Source organism: Mesoplodon densirostris, chromosome 11 (genome assembly GCF_025265405.1).
Source record: "Mesoplodon densirostris isolate mMesDen1 chromosome 11, mMesDen1 primary haplotype, whole genome shotgun sequence".
In the NCBI taxonomy this organism is placed as follows: domain Eukaryota; kingdom Metazoa; phylum Chordata; class Mammalia; order Artiodactyla; family Ziphiidae; genus Mesoplodon; species Mesoplodon densirostris.
The window spans coordinates 33674193-33693622 of NC_082671.1; the positions used below are offsets into that span (position 1 = coordinate 33674193).

General features: G+C 39.4%; 1 protein-coding gene across 5 annotated transcripts in view; it reads right to left on the reverse strand.

Annotated features, from left to right (window-relative positions):
* The window catches only part of FRS2 (fibroblast growth factor receptor substrate 2), a 123891-nt gene extending 104890 nt beyond the window's left edge, over positions 1-19001 (reverse strand). For all 5 annotated transcript variants that reach the window (XM_060112409.1, XM_060112411.1, XM_060112413.1 and 2 more), the window contains exon 1: positions 18872-19001. The gene's annotated coding sequence lies outside the window, so the exon portion shown is untranslated. The remainder of the gene's footprint in view (positions 1-18871) is intronic.
* Positions 19002-19430: the final 429 nt, after the last annotated feature.

Genomic DNA, 19430 nt, shown 5'->3' on the forward strand with positions numbered 1-19430 from the left:
GGGTTCGTGCCCCGGTCTGGGAGGATCCCATATGCCGCGGAGCGGCTGGGCCCGTGAGCCATGGCCGCTGAGCCTGCGCGTCCGGAGCCTGTGCTCCGCAACAGGGGAGGCCACAACAGTGAGAGGCCCGCATACCGCAAAAAAAAAAAAAAAAAAAAAAGAAAAAGAAATAAAAATCACGAAATAAAATTACACTTAAGAAAGCAGGAGGAGGGCTTCCCTGGTGGCACAGTGCTTAAAAATCCGCCTGCCAATGCAGGGGACACAGGTTCGAGCCCTAGTCCAGGAAGATCCCACCCACGGAGCAACTAAGCCCGGGCGCCACAACTACTGAGTCTGCGATCTACAGCCCGTGAGCCACAACTACTGAAGCCCGCGCACCTGGAGCCCATGCTCTGCAACAAGAGAAGCCACCTCAATGAGAAGCCCGCGCACCGCAACGAACAGTCGCCCCCGCTCGGCACAACTAGAGAAAGCCCACGCGCAGCAACAAAGACCCAACTCGGCCAAAAATAAATAAATAAATTTATTTTTTTTTAAATAAAGGAGGAAAAAGTGCCTTAGAATTAATATGTGGAGTTCATATATCTTGACATTTACAAAGGGAAAGGAGAAGAATGTTATCAACTGATAAGTTTCATTTTTATTCTATTTTATTTTATATTTGCTAGTAAACCATTTACTATGGCTCAAGAGTGTCCGAGGTACCTGATAAACTTAACTAACAAGTAATACTAATCATAATATTAATTATAATCATACCAAAGTTACGGACTAACAACCACACAAATGAACATTTAAATTCATATCAACGGTTTTCAATCCTGAGTCGAGTACCACCTAAGGTAGAACTGAGAGTTCTTTAAGCTATTTTCAAGATTTAAATAGCCTAAAAGCCTCACATACTGTCTGAAATGTAACTTTTTACACTAACTATATACATATCTGTTTCTTTAGATCCTAATGGCTCAACTGATGCTTCATGAAATAACAAGTAATGGACAGATAAAGACTGATCAGATTCCAAACTAAGAAGGAAATTTAACAGAAGGAAGAGCAAAGTTTATGTCTATTCCCCACTCCATTTTTCCCCTTTACATTCTTTTATTTCACAATTACCTTAGCAGTTACAACACTGCAAGATCTTAGTCTTGTTCTCACATATACATAGCCAATATAAAATAAAAACAAATGATTGTAAGCCTAATTTTCACCTTGGGATGCACCCTCATTCTTCACATAGTTAGTACAAAAGAAACACTAAGGAGGAAAATGAAAGTAGGGCCCAAGATGTGGGATAACTGCAAAAACACAACCCCAAACATACCTAAAGACCACTCGAGAGTACTTAATGGCTGGGTAAATAAGATGACCTAAAAGGCATCTAGCACCTGCACAGGAGGCAAAAAGGACATGCTATATTTGAGCCTTATACAGATCTAGATACAAATCCAGTAAGTCCCCTACATACAAACCTTCAAGCTGTAAACGTTCAAAGACATGAACATGCGTTCACACGTCCAATCACGTAAGTTAATCATGTATCTGGCGTACACTGTCATGTGTGTACACTGTCACGTACGTGCCTCCTCTACAAGTGGTTGTGTTTTTGTATACTTTACTGTACAGAGTACAGTAGTACAGTATCTTTATTTCAAGACCAGGATGTGAGTGAAATTGCAGCTTACCCTCTGTCTCCTATTGCTGACGATCCTTCAGCTCTACCATCTCCCTCCTCATCTCCCTCTCCAGTCAGTAACTCTTTTATCTGTTCACTCGATGCCAGCCCCTGTATGCCAGCTGTCGTACTGTACTACTGTACTTTTCAAGGTAGTATACTGTAAGATTTAAAATGTTTTCTTTATTTTTTGTTTGTTTTTTATGTATTAATTTGGAAAAAGTATTATAAACCTATTACAGTACAGTAAGTCCCCTACATACGAACGCGTTTCGTTCCGAGAGCACGTTCCTAAGTCCAATTTGTTCGTAAGTCCTAGGGCTCCATCGTTTATTACCTGCCTGACCTTGGGAATCTTACTTAACTCTGAAACCTCAGTGCTCTCCTCTATAAAACAGAAATGAGAATAATAATTCAATAGAAACTCATCTAACAGGACCTCTACTTTATCAACTTAGAGAAATAAAGAGCTTAAATTCCTCCATAAATCACTTCCTGATGTCCATCGTAGGCTGACCACTTGCACCTGGTAGTCCTCTAAGTCAACCACTTTCTTACTGTGTCCTCACCCTTCTACTCTCACCAAATGAGCTGGAGGCTTAACGAGAGCCAGCTGTTTGTTCCCAAACCCATGTATGCCAACTGCACTTGTTATTGTAATTATGTAATTTAAGATTATGTAAACTGATGAATTATGAGCGTGAAAGGGGTTGTTTCTCCGAAAATTATGTTGAAAAATTCAAAAAGATTCAAAGGCTACTTATTTTCTGGAAGTTATTATAGAGTTATATGTATGTAAAACAGCTTTAAGAGAATAGCGGAAAAAGCATAAAACTGTAGAAGGATTTTATTTAATACATTAAAAGTGCCTTTAAATTCTCTGTCCAAAAATGTATGGATACCGGGCAGGGGGGCAGTGGGGGAATGAATTGGGAGATTGGGATTGACATATATACATTATTGATACTATGTATAAAATAGATAACTAATGAGAATCTACTGTATAGCACAGGGAACTCTACTCCATGCTCTGTGGTGACCTAAATGGGAAGGAAATCCAAAAAAGGGGGGATATATGTATACGTATAGCTGATTCACTATGCTGTACAGTATAAACTAACACAATATTGTAAAGCAACTATACTCCAATAAAAAAAAACTAAAAAGATAAAATAAAATAAAATAAATTCTCTGTTCTATTAGACAGCAATACTTAATAGATAAATGCCTCATGGGTGTGGATTATGCTAAAAAGACAACTCAGAACTCTAATGAAAGGACCCATCCATAAAGAAAAGCCCTGAGCCTATAGGGGGGAAAAATGGTGAATGAATGTATATTCGAGTTAAAATTAAAAATATATATCATTTTTTATGATTCCCTGCTAACCAACTTTTCCAACTTTCTACTCAACATCACATATGAGATCTTCACATGTAGCTACCTCAAAAATTTACAGGAATATTATGACGACTAAATAAAATTAAGCACAGTGCTGGCACTTAGTGACATTCAATTTAAAACTTCTGTTTTACTTTAAGGATTTTGTTAGTACCCTGATGGTCTGACTACTACTCTAAGAATATAGTAATGCTTTCTTCCAAAACAGAAAAGTAAAAGGTGCACAATTTCCTTGTTATTCTGTTATTTTTATATTTGGGTACACTATACATACTCCATACACGATTAACCATATAACTCTGTGGTGGCCATCAAAAAAGTGAAGACGTCCAATACTACTGAGACTGCAGGCTCCCAGGGTTACACTGTAAGGATAACATTACAGTAATGCAGGTAATATATTAACATATCAGAGTGACCTGGCACCTAAAGCTGACAAGAAAGTAGGAAAAGTCAATGAGATGCTGGTGTGGTGCCAGTGGAGGGAGCAAGAGCTCTCTGAAGAGGGAACAAACAGAGGAAAAGGTCAAGGACCCAGATTGAGGAGAGTAACTTGGAGGTGATAACGGCAGAAACCAGAGAGGAAGCAAAGCAGAAACTGGTAATCAGTCTGTAGGTAACAAACCTATAAACTGAAGAGGTTACAGGCAAGGTAAAGAGAAGGATCTGGTGATTCAACTTCCTGCTCAGAACGGCTGAACACTGGCACAGATAGTAAAACGCTTTTCCAAATTACTTAAAAGCAAAATCACCTTTTTAAAAGTTCATGTCATTTTGACATTACAATCAATTTTACTCTTCATGGAAAAACTGTTACATAAAGAAATGCACTCTAAAATTAGAACAATGAAGTACCTTTTCACCTTATTAAGTTAGGGGGCGAAAAGTAACACTAATAACCAATCTAACAAAGATACAGTGAAACAGTACTAGTAACACTGTCCCCTTTTGAAAAGCAATTTGACTAAATGTCTCAGGATTAATAAACCTTCATATTCTTTGGCTCAGTATCACACACCTGGGAATCTGCTATAAGGAAATAACTAAAAATATGAAAAAAATATATACTCTTGGGTGTTTTCTGCAACGTTTCTTATAATAGCAAAAATTAAGTTTGATGATAACACAGGAAATACTTAATATAATGTTAAGTTTAAAAAAGCAAACAAGGAGGGACTTCCCTGGTGGTGTAGTGGTTAAAAATCCACCTGCCAATGCAAGGGACATGGGGTTTGATCCCTGGTCCAGGAAGATACCACATACTGCAGAGCAACTAAGCCCATGCACCACAATTACTGAGCTTGTGCTCTAGAGCCTGCGAGCCACAACTACTGAGCCTGTGTGCCGCAACTACTGAGGCTGCGTGCTGCAACTACTGAAGCCTGCATGCCTAGAGCCTGTGCTCCGCAACAAGAGAAGCCACCGCAATGAGAAGCCCACACACTGCAACGAAGAGTAGCCCCTGCTCGCCACAACTAGAGAAAGCCCATGTGCAGCAACCAAGACCCAACACAGCCCAAAATAAATAAAAAATTTTAAAAAACTTTTAAAAATTAGAAAATTTAAAAAAAGCAAACAAGGGAATTCCCTGGTGGTCCAGTGGTTAAGACTCCACACTTCTACTGCAGGGAGCATGGGTTCGACCCCTGGTCAGGGAACTAAGATCCCACATGCCACACAGTGCAGCCAAAAAAATTTTTTTTAATTTTTAAAAAGCAAACAAAATTGAGCATACACTATAAATATGATATAAAACATCATAAGAACGGGATGTAAAAAAAACACCGAATGATGATTGTATTAGAGTGGTAGATTCAAAATCTGTTTTTTCTACCATCTAACCTTTCTGCAATGTTACTTTACATTTACAATTAAAACAAACTATATTTTTAAAACATGCATCTCGAAAGGTTACACACTGTATAATTGCATTCTTATAGCATTCTCAAAATGACAAAACTAGCGATGGGGGGATGGGCTGTGAATACAAAGAAGTAGCACTAAGGAGTTCTGTGGCGATGGAACAGTTCTGTATCTTGATCGTGAGAGCGGTTAAACAAAACTGTATATGAGATAAAACTGTACAGAACTACACACACACACAGAAATGTAAGTGATATCTGTACATGGCCTGTATTCTACTCAACAGTAACGTCCCAAAATCAATTTCCTCATTTTCCTATTGTATGACAGTTATCTAAGATGTCACTGTGGGGAAACTGAGTGAAGAGTACACAGGGCTATACTATTTTTGCAACTTTCTATAAACCTCTACCTCAAAATAAAAGTTAAAAAAATATATATGGGGTCTCCCTGGTGGCGCAGTGGTTAAGAGTCCGCCTGCCGATGCAGGGGATGCGGGTTCGTGCCCCGGTCTGGGAGGATCCCATATGCCGCGGAGCGGCTGGGCCCGTGAGCCATGGCCGCTGGGCCTGCGCATCCGGAGCCTGTGCTCCGCAACAGGAGAGGCCACAGCAGTGAGAGGCCCGCATACCGCAAAAAGAAAAAAAAAAAATATATATATATATATATATATATATATGTACTTGCATGTATAACATTAAACTTTTTTGAGGGAGTGGGAGACAAGGGAATGTAAAAGAGCCATGTCATATATAACTTCCAAGACACTACTCCTAGTAACTATTCATAAAACCCCATAGGAAGCAAATGGCAGTCTTTATACTGAACGTAATTTACTTAGGTCAGGCTTTAATAAAAGGCTTCAATTTAAATTAAAGCTATCAGTCAATTTTCAGAACACGCTTAACTGAGTAGTTTTCAGTCTCAAACCCTATACTTACATAATCCATTAAGTAGGAGTCCTCAGAATTTTCTCCCTTGCCAGAAAAGTTTCAGCAGATATAAATAAGATTTTCTTATATATATTCAATTTAAATATATAAATGACTAATACAGACAAAGGTATATAATAGCTCATCACCTCTGGATTGTGCTCCATGACAACAACCACATCTATCTGAATTCACCATTTTAACCTCAGCACCCAGCATGGTTCTTGATAGCTAGTAGGCTCCCAATAACTGAAGCCAAGGGATGAATTTGTGTTCTAACCAAGGTTCTATGCCAAAGTCCCTCCAGCTTTAACCAAGAACGGGAGGTAGAAAGTAAGAGGGAAAAAAAGGTGAATGTGGATAGGGCCCAGCTTCTACCAATTCACCAGGTCAAAAGATTACATTAACCAACACTACATTCTAGTATCGGTGAAAAAGTTGAGCTTAGAAAAACTTTAAGCCATTTCCTCCGATCAGCGAAATCTTCAAGACTAGTTTAACAATTAGAAAAAGAATTGAACTAATATCAGAAAATCTGCCTCACTGATCTTTACCACCTAATGCCTTTACGAAAGCCAAATTTGGAGGAATCCCCCGGAGGTCCAGTGGTTAGGACTCTACACTCTCACTGCTGAAGGCCTAGGTTCAATCCCTGGTCAGGGTACTAAGGTCCCACAGGCCGTGTGGCGTGGCCAAGAAAAAGAAAGCCAAATTTTCTTCGCTATGTGCAAATCCATTAACTTTTTAATCTGAAAAAACTCTTAGCTACAGTTATGCAAAGCATCAGAAAATCCTTCTACACAAGCTTTAAGCTCTAAGCAATTATGTATATTATCATGTACCTATACATACTTACACATGATACATATACCTATATTTATATATAAATATAAAATATGTGAATAAGTAATACAATTACATTAGAACTACTACCATATAAGACCCTTAAGTCAGATAGCAACTCATGTCTATATGTTATTTATTCATTCAACAGTCTGAAGTACTGACAACACAGTAAACAAGACATAGATCATGCCCTGAGTTAACAGTCTATCTACCAACTTAAAAGGCAACTGTAGCTAGTTAAAGAAAAAAAAGTCAGAAAACAAGGGCTTGAATTCCAGTGCTACCTCTTATTAGCTAGCCATGTTTCTGAGTCTTAGTTTCCAGAACTATAAAATAGGTACTATTTCCATAAAGATTAAAATAAGATCATAGGGGCTTCCCTGGTGTTGCAGTGGTTGAGAGTCCCCCTGCTGATGCAGGGGACACGGGTTCGTGCCCCGGTCCGGGAAGATCCCACATGCCGCGGAGCGGCTGGGCCCGTGAGCCATGGCCGCTGAGCCTGCGTGTCCGGAGCCTATGCTCCGCAACGGGAGAGGCCACAACAGTGAGAGGTCCACGTACCGCAAAAAAAAAAAAAAAAAAAGATCATAAAATACAGGCATACCTAAGACATACTGCAGGTTCAGTTCCAGACCACCACAATAAAGTGAGTATCGCAATAAAGCGAGTCACACAAATTTTTCTGGTTGCCCAGTGCATGTAAAAGTTATGTTTATGCTATCCTGTAGTCTATGAAGTGTACAACAGCATTACATCTAAAAAAAAAAAAAAAAAAAAAAAACGATGTACGTACCTGAATTTAAATAAAAACTTGTTTGCCTTAAAAAAAAAACTTTATTGCTAAAAAACGCTAACCATCATCTAAGCCTTCAGAAAGTCATAGTAGTTAACATCAAAGATCACTGATTACAAATCACCATAACAAATAATAATAATGAAAAAGTTTGAAATATTGTGAGAATTACCAAAACGTAACACAGAGACATGAAGCAAGCAAATGCTATTGGAAAAATAGCGCCAATAGACTTGCTCAACAAAGGGTTGCCACAACCTTTGATTTGCAAAAAACACAATAGAATGAAGTACAATAAAAGCAATTTTTTTTTAAAAAGCAATAAACGAGGTATGTATAAAAATGCTTGGCAGGGGCTCCCTTGGTGGCACAGTGGTTAAGAATACGCCTGCCAAGGCAAGGGACACAGGTTCGAGCCCTGGTCCGGGAAGATCCTACATGCTGCAGAGCAACTAAGCCTGTGCACCACAACTACTGAGCCCTCACCCTCATGCCACAACTACTGAAGCCTGTGCACCTAAAGCCTGTGCTCCGCAACAAGAGAAACCACCACAATGACCGCGCACCACAACGAAGAGTAACCCCCACTCGCTGCAACCAGAGAAAGCCCACGTGGCACCGAAGACCCAACACAGCCAAAAAAAAAAAAGCTCGACAAACTAGAAAGCACTATACAAATGAAAAGATATATTATTACTGTACTTAGCTTTTCATTAAGAAAAAGCAAAACAGGGACTTGCCTGGTGGTGCAGTGGTTAAGAATCCGCCTGCCAATGTAGGGGACATGGGTTCGCTCCCTGGTCCGGGAAGATCCCACATGCCACAGAGCTACTAAGCCCATGTGCCACAACTACTGAGCCCACATGCCTAGAGCCCGTGCTCTGCAACAAGAGAAGCCACCACAATGAGAAGCCTGTGCACCACAACGAAGAGTAGCCCCTGCTCGCTGGAACTAAAAAAAGCCCACGTGGGGCTTCCCTGGTGGCGCAGTGGTTGAGAGTCCACCTGCCGATTCAGGGGACACGGGTTCGTGCCCCGGTCCGGGAAGATCCCACATGCCACGGAGCGGCTGGGCCCATGAGCCATGGCCGCTGAGCCTGCGGATCCGGAGCCTGTGCTCCACAACAGGAGAGGCCACAACAGTGAGAGGCCCGTGTACCACACACACACAAAAAAAAGCCCATGTGCAGCAACGAAGATCCAAAGCAGCCAAAAATAAATAAATTAATTTAAAAAAAAAAAGAAAAAGAAAAAGAAAAACACAATGCTAGGATCTCCCTGCAGGTTGCTTACTAATTGTAAGGGGAAAAACAGTAACTATATAATGAATAAACCAGTCAACACCCTGACCAAAATTAAAATCGCTAATGAGGGGCAAACAGACATATGTATATCCCCATGTGACATCCTGAGAGAGACACATACCTTTTGCAGTAGTCTGGCTGAAAATAAATAACCTGAAATCATGAGGCAAATCAGGCCAATCCAAATTGAAAAACTTTCTATAAAATAACTTACCTAGATTCTTTAACTGCATAAAAGACGAAGAGAAGCTAAGGAACTCTTCGACTTTAAAGAGACTAAAAAGAAAGGACAACCAAATACAAGATATGATCAAATCTACAGAATTGGAATATAAAGTGTATGCAGACTAAAGTATTTATCAATGTTAAACTTTGGAATTTGATAACAGTACTGTGATTACATAAGAGAATACCTTATCCTTAGAAAATACACCCTGGGATATTAAGAAGTAAAAAAGGCATGCAACATACTCTTCAATGGTTCACAAAAATAAATAATAATGTGTGTGTGTGCCATAAGACAAATATGGCAAAATGTTAAAAATTGGTAAATACGGGTAAAGGGTGTAAGAGTCTACTATATCACTCCTGCAACTTTACTATAAGTTAGAAATTATTTCAAAATAAAAAGTTTAAGAACACAGGATACTAATCTCCAGGGGGTTACTTATAAGCTCTAAGCTATATACCATTTTTTAAAAATCACTCTGCAAAATTAATAGAGAGAAAGTTCTAAGGAACTTCACAGTCCAATTACAAAACAAATTAGGGAAACACAGCACCATGAGCAAGAGCCAGCAAAACAAACAGCAGAATCACATCTGCAAAGACTTCAGATACTGTATTCCCTGGTGGCACAGTGGTTAAGAATCCGCCTGCCAATGCAAAGGACAAGGGTTTGAGCCCTGGGCCGGGAAGATCCCATGTGCTGCAAAGCAACTAAGCCCATGCACCACAACTATACTGAGCCTGTGCTCTAGAGCCCACAAGCCACAACTACTGAGTCCACGTGCCACAACTACAAAAGCCTGCATGCCTAGAGCCCGTGCTCTGCAACGAGAAGCCACCACAATGAGAAGCCTGCGCACCGCAACAAAGAACAGCCCCCACTAGCCGCAACTAGAAAAAGCCCGCACGTGGCAACAAAGACCCAATGCAGCCAAAAATAAAAAATAAATTAATTAATTAAAAAAAAAAAAGACTTCAGATACTGGAATTATCAGACAAATATAAAATAAGTATATTTAGTAGATGTTTAAGAAATAAAAGATACCTTGAGAACATGACTAAAAAAGGAATAACTACAAAAAAAGGATAGATAAACAGTCTTAAAAAGGAAGTGAATGGAACTTCTAGAGATTAAAAAAACATAGTAAATGAAATTTTTAGAAACTCAGTAAACATGGTACAACACAGATGAACCCTAAAGACATTATACTGAGTGAAATGAGTCAGACAAAAGGACAAATATTGTATGATCCATGTATATGAGGTACCTAGAATAGATAAATTCATGGAAGTAAAATAGTTGTTGCCAGGGGCTGGGTGAAGAGGGAACAGGGACTTATCGTTGAATGGGTACCAACTTCATGAAGTTTATGATGATGAAAAAAGTCCTGGAGATGGACAGTGGTGATAATTGCACAACAATGTGAATATACTTAATGTCACTGACCTGTATGCTTTAAAATGGTTAAAATGGTAAATTCTATTTATGTATACTTTACCACAATAAAAAAAATTGATATAATTGTTAAAACAAAGTGAAAAAAATTCAATAAAACAGGTGAACAAAGCTGAAGTGAGAATTAGCTAACTGGAAGAAAAGATACTAATTATTGAGAACACAATACAGATAAATACAGAAATGGAAAATATAAAAAACAGGTTAAGAGGCCTGGTGGATAGGGTAAAAAGATCTAACATACTTCAAATACAAGTTTCAGATAGAAAGTATAGAAAATAAATCTGAGGAGAAAATGGCCAACAGTTCTCCAAAATTGTTGAAAGACACCAATCTTCAGATTCCAAAGCCTACTGAATATCAAGCATAATAAATAAAAGAAACCGTCTTCTAGACATATCAAAATGAAAGTGCAGAACACCAAGGACAAAGAAAAGATTCTAAAACTAGCTATAATGAAACAACAGATACAGTTGTCTCTCGGTTATCCAAACGGGAACAGTTCCAAGACGCCACAGGATACACCTCCAATGTTCAAGTGCCTTATATAAAATTGTGAGTATTTGCATATAACCCATGCATGTCCTCGTGTATACTCTAGATTTCTTCTAATACTTAATACAGTGGAAATGCTATATATATAGTTGCCAACATGAAACAAATTCAAGTTTTGCTTTTTGGAACTTTCTAGACTTTTTTTCCGAATATTTCAACCCATAGGTGGTTGAATCCAAGGATACAGAACCTGCAGATATGGAGGGCCAACTGTATCTCTAAAGGAATGACAAATTACATGAATTACCAATTTTTCAACAGCAATAAAAGCCAGAAGAGAATGGAATAAGATCTATAATAAAGAAAAAAATACTGCTAGCATTGAATGCACACTCAGAAGAGCTACCTTCAAGAAGAAGACTAAGGCACTTTCGAACAAATAAAAAGTTTTTCAACAACAGACCCTCTAAAGGATATTCAGGCAGAGAGAAAATGATCTGATCCCAAATCCCAGACAGGAAGTCTGAGATGCAAATGGAAATGAGCAAAGACACTTGTAAATATATAGGCAAATCAAAGCAACAGTGTTTAAAACAACAATAATATCTAATTTTTTCGGAATCAGGGTGAACTAAGATAAAGGAAAATTACACAGAATTTAACTTGCAAATATGAAGAGACAGGAAAATGGATTTTTTTTAAATACATTCACCAAAATTACAAAGAAAAGCAAGGGAATGATTAACACAAAATTCAGACAGCGGTTACTTAGGAACCATGTCAGAGAACACAAGTGGTGAGAAGTACAAAGGGGCATCAAAGAGGCAGTGTTCTACTGTTTAAGCTAGTTAGTGGTACATGGTAGTTCATTTTATAATTATTTAAGTTGTACATTTATTATCCTATATGCTTTTGTAATAAAAGTAAATCTTAAAAATCAACACAAGAAAAAAAACGAAAGGCTAGTCATCATTCCCTAAAAATCTAGAATATGTCCCAGACCTTGGTATTTAAAATTGAAAGAATTAAAAAAGATTCATTATTTTATTTAACAACTACCTATTGAGTGCCTAATCGTTGCCTATAACTGAGCTGAGGGGTGGCACGAAGATTCCTAACCTCTCTTCTCCCTCTTGTCTTCCTAACCCTAGAGAGCGGCACTAATACAGTAGCCACAAGGGACTGTTCACACTTAAAGTTAATTAAAATTAAATAAAATTTAAAATTCAGTTCCTCTGTAACACTGGACACACTTTAAGTGCTCAGTAGCCATTTGAGGTCCACTATATTAAATAATGCAGATACAGAATATTTCCATCACTGCAGTAAGTTTTTTAGACAATGCTGCTATATTTTTATAACATTAGAAATATACTGATAATTGAATAATCTTAAATTTTCAGATGTTCTTACTTTTATAATTATTAAATCTCCTTTCAAAGTCATTTTATTTCTATGAAACTACAGCTACTTAGTAGTATTTTAAAAGTTGGCTGTTTGTTAAGAAATATGTAGAAAGTGTGAGGACCTCTTCACCATCTCCCATGTCTCACCAAAACCATCAGAACACAGGATTTTTTTTTTAATGAGCCAAAATTAAATAGTTAAGCACAGTGCTACTAAATTGTAATACAAGCCACATCAAAAGGATACAAAAATCCACAGGATGAACACATGACCCTTCTTGGGGGCACCAACTTTAGTTGGCAGTACTTTAAAATACTGTTTACATACATATAAAACAGCAAAATGCAAAATTCATATGAATTTTTAAAAACAAAACGCTACAGGCATAGTGAAAATTTCTACTTATAGCAGGACACTCTGGGCCGCACCTCCAGACTTCTGAACATACCATTCATTTCTGCCGTCAGCAGCACTTTGGAGGAAAAATTTAAGCATTCTTAAAATAAATGAATTCTACATTATTTTTTTATTTAACAGAAACAATGATGTACAACAAAACTCTATAAAACAATAGCATCCTTAATATCTAAAGCAGCAAACCTCCACTTTCTTTAAAATTAAAGGACAGAGGGCCTAAGCTGTTTCAGCTTAACCTGAACATTTTGCTTTAGGCATTCTAACACAAATTAAGTATTTCTATAGCACTCGAATTTTTTAAAATTATCTAACCAAAAACATTCGAAGGAAACAAATATTAAGCCTTAATTTAAGTCACTTAGGCTAGGTTTGCAACTTAAGTTTTCCCCCAACTCTAAGTGAACCAGGGGGTCAATAAGCTTCTCATCTAAACAGCTGAATGCAATTTCAATAAACACTTATGCTAATAATTGTTTTGTGTCCCCAGGAGGACTTCTGGGGCTCCACTTACATAACCCATTATGCAAAGTACTGAACCATTCTCTTTCTCTAGAAAGCATTCTGAATACCAATATGTGTACAAGGTTTACTTGCTATATTAAACGAAGATTTTCTCACTCTAGCTTCAACGATCCTGCAGGAGAGGTGAAAAGGAAAACCACTTTCTGCTACTTCACTATGTCAAAGGCGAGGTATTTGTCTTCCTGGCTCATCAACAGAGGATGACTTACAGCAGCGGCCCCCACGGTTCGCTGGTCTCCTCGTGGGACTCTGGTTGAGAAACACAGCTTTAAACAAATAATTTGGAGCAACTTGTTTGAACTCAACTGAAAACAATCTGAACTGCTCCTTGAAATGTGCCATAAGTATTAATGTAAAACTTGACAAAATTAGATGCAATGGAGGTGAGAATCACAATACAGCCTCTAGGGTAGTCGAAGGGTAGAATGTACCCCAAATCTAACTTGAATATGCATAAATATGTTGGATGAGTACTCCCCCCGCAATCTCCTGGCTCTGTTTAAACCAAGATTTTCAGATTTCACAAAGTCGTAATCTTTAGGTGACAAAAAAGGTGGGGGGGCGGGGGGAATGAACAGAGTTGCCAACTTTTATTCTGCCAAAGACATTTAAAAGGGAAATAACTAACAATTACTATCACCATTATTTCATTTAAAAAAACCTAATATGCTTATACCAAAAATGGTAAGAGATAATTTTAGAAAAAAAAATATTATCTTCTAAATTAAATAAGTGTAGGTTTATGAGAAGTTCACCCATTCTCATTTCACTTCAGACAAGTGAAAACTTTGTCGTGGACTGACACCGCATTTGGGAACCACGGGCCCAAGCAGCTAACTCCCACTTGGAAAAAGAAAGCAATGGTAGCACATGCCCAAACCAAATATTAACCTATTCAATAATGAGGAAATCGAGGCTTTGAGGGGTTTAGGGACTCTCCCAAGGTCACAGACCAAGAATTTTGACACGGGTCTGTCTGATTCCAGAGTCAGAGCTCCTAACCATCATGCTAAATTTCCTCTAATATTCTTCCAGTGGTAAAAAGATCCATCCCAATCCAGTCACCTTTGTGACCAAGGACAACCGAGGCATTTCCAAGACAGCTGGCAGGAGTGAGAGGTGTACTCCCTGGCCATCACTCAGACTGAAGCTAAGTGGAACTCCTGACCTTTGCCTCATGAATAGCAGGCTCACAGCAACTAAGCGAACCAGCCCAGACAAAGCACACACAAACCCCTGCCTCCAACAGCGCTGACACAGGACTCCTCCGTGTTCCCAAGCGCCTGGCTTTCACACAGTGAAAGCCATATTCCTAAAAACAAAAGGAATGTATGAATGATCAAGAAGGAAATAAACACTTCCATGGTGACTCAGTCTAAAAATAATCAACTTGCCCTCAAAAAGTTACAACTCTAAGCCTCATTCTGCAAATAATTACAATCTTTTACACACTGATACACAGGTGCCCTTAAATTAAATATCTAAACAGAAAACTGCACGAAGTTCTATAAATCTATAGTTCTTAAATAGTTTCCAAATTAAAATATATCATTTTTATATATGTATCATTATATGATGGATAAAAAGTGTCTTATCATCCTATCTCTCTAGGATAGTCCAAACATTAGAGACAAAACTACTCATGTTAATCAAAAGTACTTATAAAAGAGAGTTGAAAGAAAAATATGTAATTAAATACCATTTTCTATGGAAAGCACTATTAGCAGCCAGTAGTAACAGGAGGCACAAAAATTATCTTTGAATAATCAGAAGTTCTTGATATTGAAACCAAAATTGAAAGTTATACATATAAATAAAGAGAGTACTTAAAGAGAATAAATAAAGAGAATAAAAAGCAATATCAGAGAATTGCTTCCATATCACTTGCCAACAAATGTCCAAAAGGAACGACCAAACAGCTCTACAGTAACCAAAGACTAACACCCTGAACCAAATGAGTCTGAAATAGTTCTTCCTCTCTGAAATAGAGTAATGATAGCAGAGTATTCGTACTAGCAACGGCAAGAAAGTTTTGTTTCCCAATTAGATTTTCAATGATCGGATTCTTTTCTACTCCATCTGAATCTGCAATGTGAGTGAGCACTACACAGACTATCAAGTTTTTTACCCACTGAATAAAATTATCTATTTAGTGTCTTTTCCTTCTGTTTTAAATAGATGCCGTCTAAAATAAAGGGGTTTTTTTTCTTTCCATCTAAACTCTCCTTTGGCTCTTTCATCTTCATATACAGATTCAACTAATACATCTGTTTATATCATTCTCTACACACGTTTAATATATGCCTAGCACTGACCTCTCTCATGAACTACAAACCCGTATTTCCAAAAACCTCTGAGCATTTCCAGTGTTTGGTAAGTATATAAAAAACTCAGCATGTTCAAAACTGATCTCATTATGCACCTTCTTGTCCATATTTCTAGTAATAGTACCACCACTGATAGCCATCACCCGCACTTAAAATGAGTGTAATCTTCAACCTCCACTTCCTCCAAACCTTTCCCAACAATCCCTCCTTCCACCCACCTAGTAAATCATACCAACACCATTGCCCTTGCCTATTATTTATACTCTACTGAAAGTCAGCTGTCTACAACAAATCATTCTACACACTACACTGTTAGACTTTGGTAGTTTCTCATTACTTCCCAAATACTCCTAAATACAGCATTTATACATGTTCCACAATCCAGCCCCAATTTAAATTTCAAACCTCATCTCTTATTCCCCAAAATGAACCCTATATTCTAGGTAATCTGGTCCACTAACTTTCCTCTGAGGACACAATGAACTTTCCCACCTCCACATTTGTGCTCACATCATTCCCTTTATTTAAAAAGCTTTCTTCATCCACCTACTCCCAGCCCCTAAACTTCTGGCTTAGAAAAGTCTTACCCTCTGTAGTGTTGAACTCAGGCTGCTGGTTTACTGCAAGGTAGCATGCTGTAGCGAAAACACACAGGCTTTGGCACCAGGCAGACCTGGATTCAAATTGGGGCTCAGTTACCTGCTAGCTACATAGCCCGGATAAGTTACTTAACTTATGTAAGTATCAGTGCCCTCATTATTAAGAAATATGCTTAGATGTTGTTATGAGGCTTAGAAAATGTATGTAAAGCAACTAGCATAGAGCCTGGTATACACTAAATGCTCAATAAATAAGAGCTTCAGAGCTAACTTTGTAAGTATTATATATATATTTATAATATACCTATACCTACACCACTTTCCATTTTACTCTAGCTAAGAATTAATCCATTTTCCTTTCATACAACTCCAAATTTTAGATCAAACCACTCATGTAGTGTTAACGTATATTTCTATATGCTGTAAATTTTTATACAAATATCTGACATTCCCTTCTAGATTTCAAACTCCTAAAGACCCAAGGTTTAATCTTTGCATCCTATAATGCCTAGCAGTGATTTTCATGAAGCACAAAGAACTCACCTCCAATTAGAAAAATATTTTAATATGCTTCAATATTTAATATGCTCTTCATGATTTCTGACAAACCTTAAAAAAATTATTGCCAAAAACATGAAGCTTAGCTGTAAGGGCTGTATCTTTACTTGCTCCTGCATGGTTGCCTAACATAGCCTGATGCCTAACATATCAATATCTGTTGAATTGACTTGAATGATATAAGCTCCAATGTAAATGTTCAGTATCTGTTGAACTAAACATAATTAAATTTACTAAGGGTATCTGATTTTCCCCAATTACCTTTTTCTGTTCTTACAATTCTTGAAATCCCTCCCTTCAAAACACATTAACTATCATACCTTCAGTACAGATCCACAATCGTATCTAACTTGACTCTGTTTCCAGATTCTCTCAATTCCAATATTCCAACCATAGGCTCTAAACAATTAGAGCATTTCAAATAGCTAAGAATCTACAGTTTTCATCTAAATCTAAAAGTTGAGCAACTAATCTTCACTCCACAATTTTTTCCAGGGACTTTAAAAATCATCCACCCTTTGCCTGTTGAAGATCAACAACCCTGAAATAAATCTTCTTTTGCATAAGAGAGCTCCCTGAACTTGTCACTTCAGTCTATTTTCCCTAATTCATGAGACTACCTCCCCTTCCAGTTGTGAGAGGTGAGAAAATGAGATAAGTACCCCCAAAAAACTACAGCTTAAGTCCTAATATAAGCACAAGATGAGAAGTGCAGGCAAGTGTCACTGGTTTCACAAAGATGGTGTGCATATACTTTACACTGCAAAAATAATGGTCATCTACTGGTAGTCAAAATCTGCAGTAACTGCATTCCCTTATGATCATAATTTTAAAATCACCATTAAATGTGGAAAATCCTATTTCCTACAAACCTTTCAGGAGTAGTTTATTATCTAAAATCTGTTCACTATAAACAACTACCTACATCACTTTCTCCTCTAGGAAATGCTCAATTTATCCGAATTAACACCTCATACTATAAATTAAAAAAAAACAACAACTAAAGACAAAAACCAAAACACCTCTGCCCACCTGTGCGAACCTCTGCATTGCAGGAACAGCTGTAACAGTCTAAGGAACCTTGGAGTTACCGAGAACAATTTTTCTTTAAAGTTAAGGAAAATGACAATTCCAAATATGAACTGTTAAGGAAAATGACAATTCCAAGTATACAAAATTCGGGAAAGAGGGGGCATAATAATTCTCCAATCCTCTGCAGTCAATTTGTGCAACAAACGCAGACTAAACTCATCAACCAACTGCGACTTCTGAGAGCCACAGAATTAGGAATGTAGATTAGAGAAAGCATCATTTTTTACGTCTGCCAAGAAAATAAGGGAATTTACCTGAGCTCCCGATTTTCCTCAAGCAAGTTGTTTTTTTAAGAAGTGACTTCAACAACAGCTTGAATAAGCTTTCGAGTTTGTAAAGATCATCGGAGGCACGGTGGTGCCACACTGACCTACGTATCCAGAACTCGTCCCAAGCGCAGTCCAAATCGACCGTAGGCAACACCTAAGCGGGTCTAGATGGAAAGCCTTGCAAAAGATCTCCGGTATCGACACGCGCTTCGCCCCGCCCTGGGACCAAGGAGACACCACCTCTGGGACCCCAGCTAATTACTGAGCCCGAGGACAGACCCAGAGGTCGCGGAAGTCGGGAACTAGAGCCCAAGACTGGGTCTGACGTCCAGATTCCCAGACCCGGGTCGGACAGAGAAAACCAAATCCGAGAGGCAGCGCAACGATTTTGGGGAGCAGAAATGAGGGGGTTGGCTGGACGGAGGCCCAGCCCATTCTTACTTTCAAGTCCCAACAGCAACAACAGCTCCGGGAACCCCCTCCCCGGCTCCGCCCCGCCCACCCCACGGCCCCACCGCCCGCTCCTTCCCGCCCCGCGGGCTGGGCGAAGACCGCGGCGGTCGACAACCCCCTTTCTCGAACCCCGACAGCCCAGCCCGCAGCCCGGAGCGGGCAGCGGGGGCCCGAGAGCGCCAGCCCCGACGCGGCCCGCGGCCGTCGCAGTTCACTCCGCCGGCCACTCACCGTCGGCCCGGGAGCTGGGAGAGGGCAAGGCGCGGGTTGGCGGGCGCGGAACCCCGGACTCCCACCCGGGAAAGAGCCCCTCCTCGGAGCCGACCGAGCCTCAGCGTCTGTACCTACAAGGCCTCTCTCCGGCCCGAACCCTGGAAAAGCACTTCCGGGGGAGCGGGGGAGGGAAGGGTTTTGGCACCGGAACTGCTCCTGGGCTGGAGCTGCCAGGGCCTCCGATGCGGGGCGGGGCGCGGCGGGGCGCGGCGGGGCGGGGCCTCTCCGAGGGCTCCCGCAAGTCCGCCCCCGGGCTGGTCGCTAACCCTTTCTGCCCCGTGGCCCCTCGTTTCCCCAAACTCCGGCTGTATCCTTTACCGCTCTTCGACGTGTTCCACTCAGGCCACCTGATTGTACAGAGGAGGAAACCGGGGCTCTGAAAATTTAGGTGCAAGGATCCAGCGCCTACACCCGCCCTCCGACTCTTCCAGTATTCTTACCACTCCAATCTACCTCCGTTAAAAATAATGATAGTTGGGGTTTCCCTGGTGGCGCAGTGGTTGAGAGTCCGCCTGCC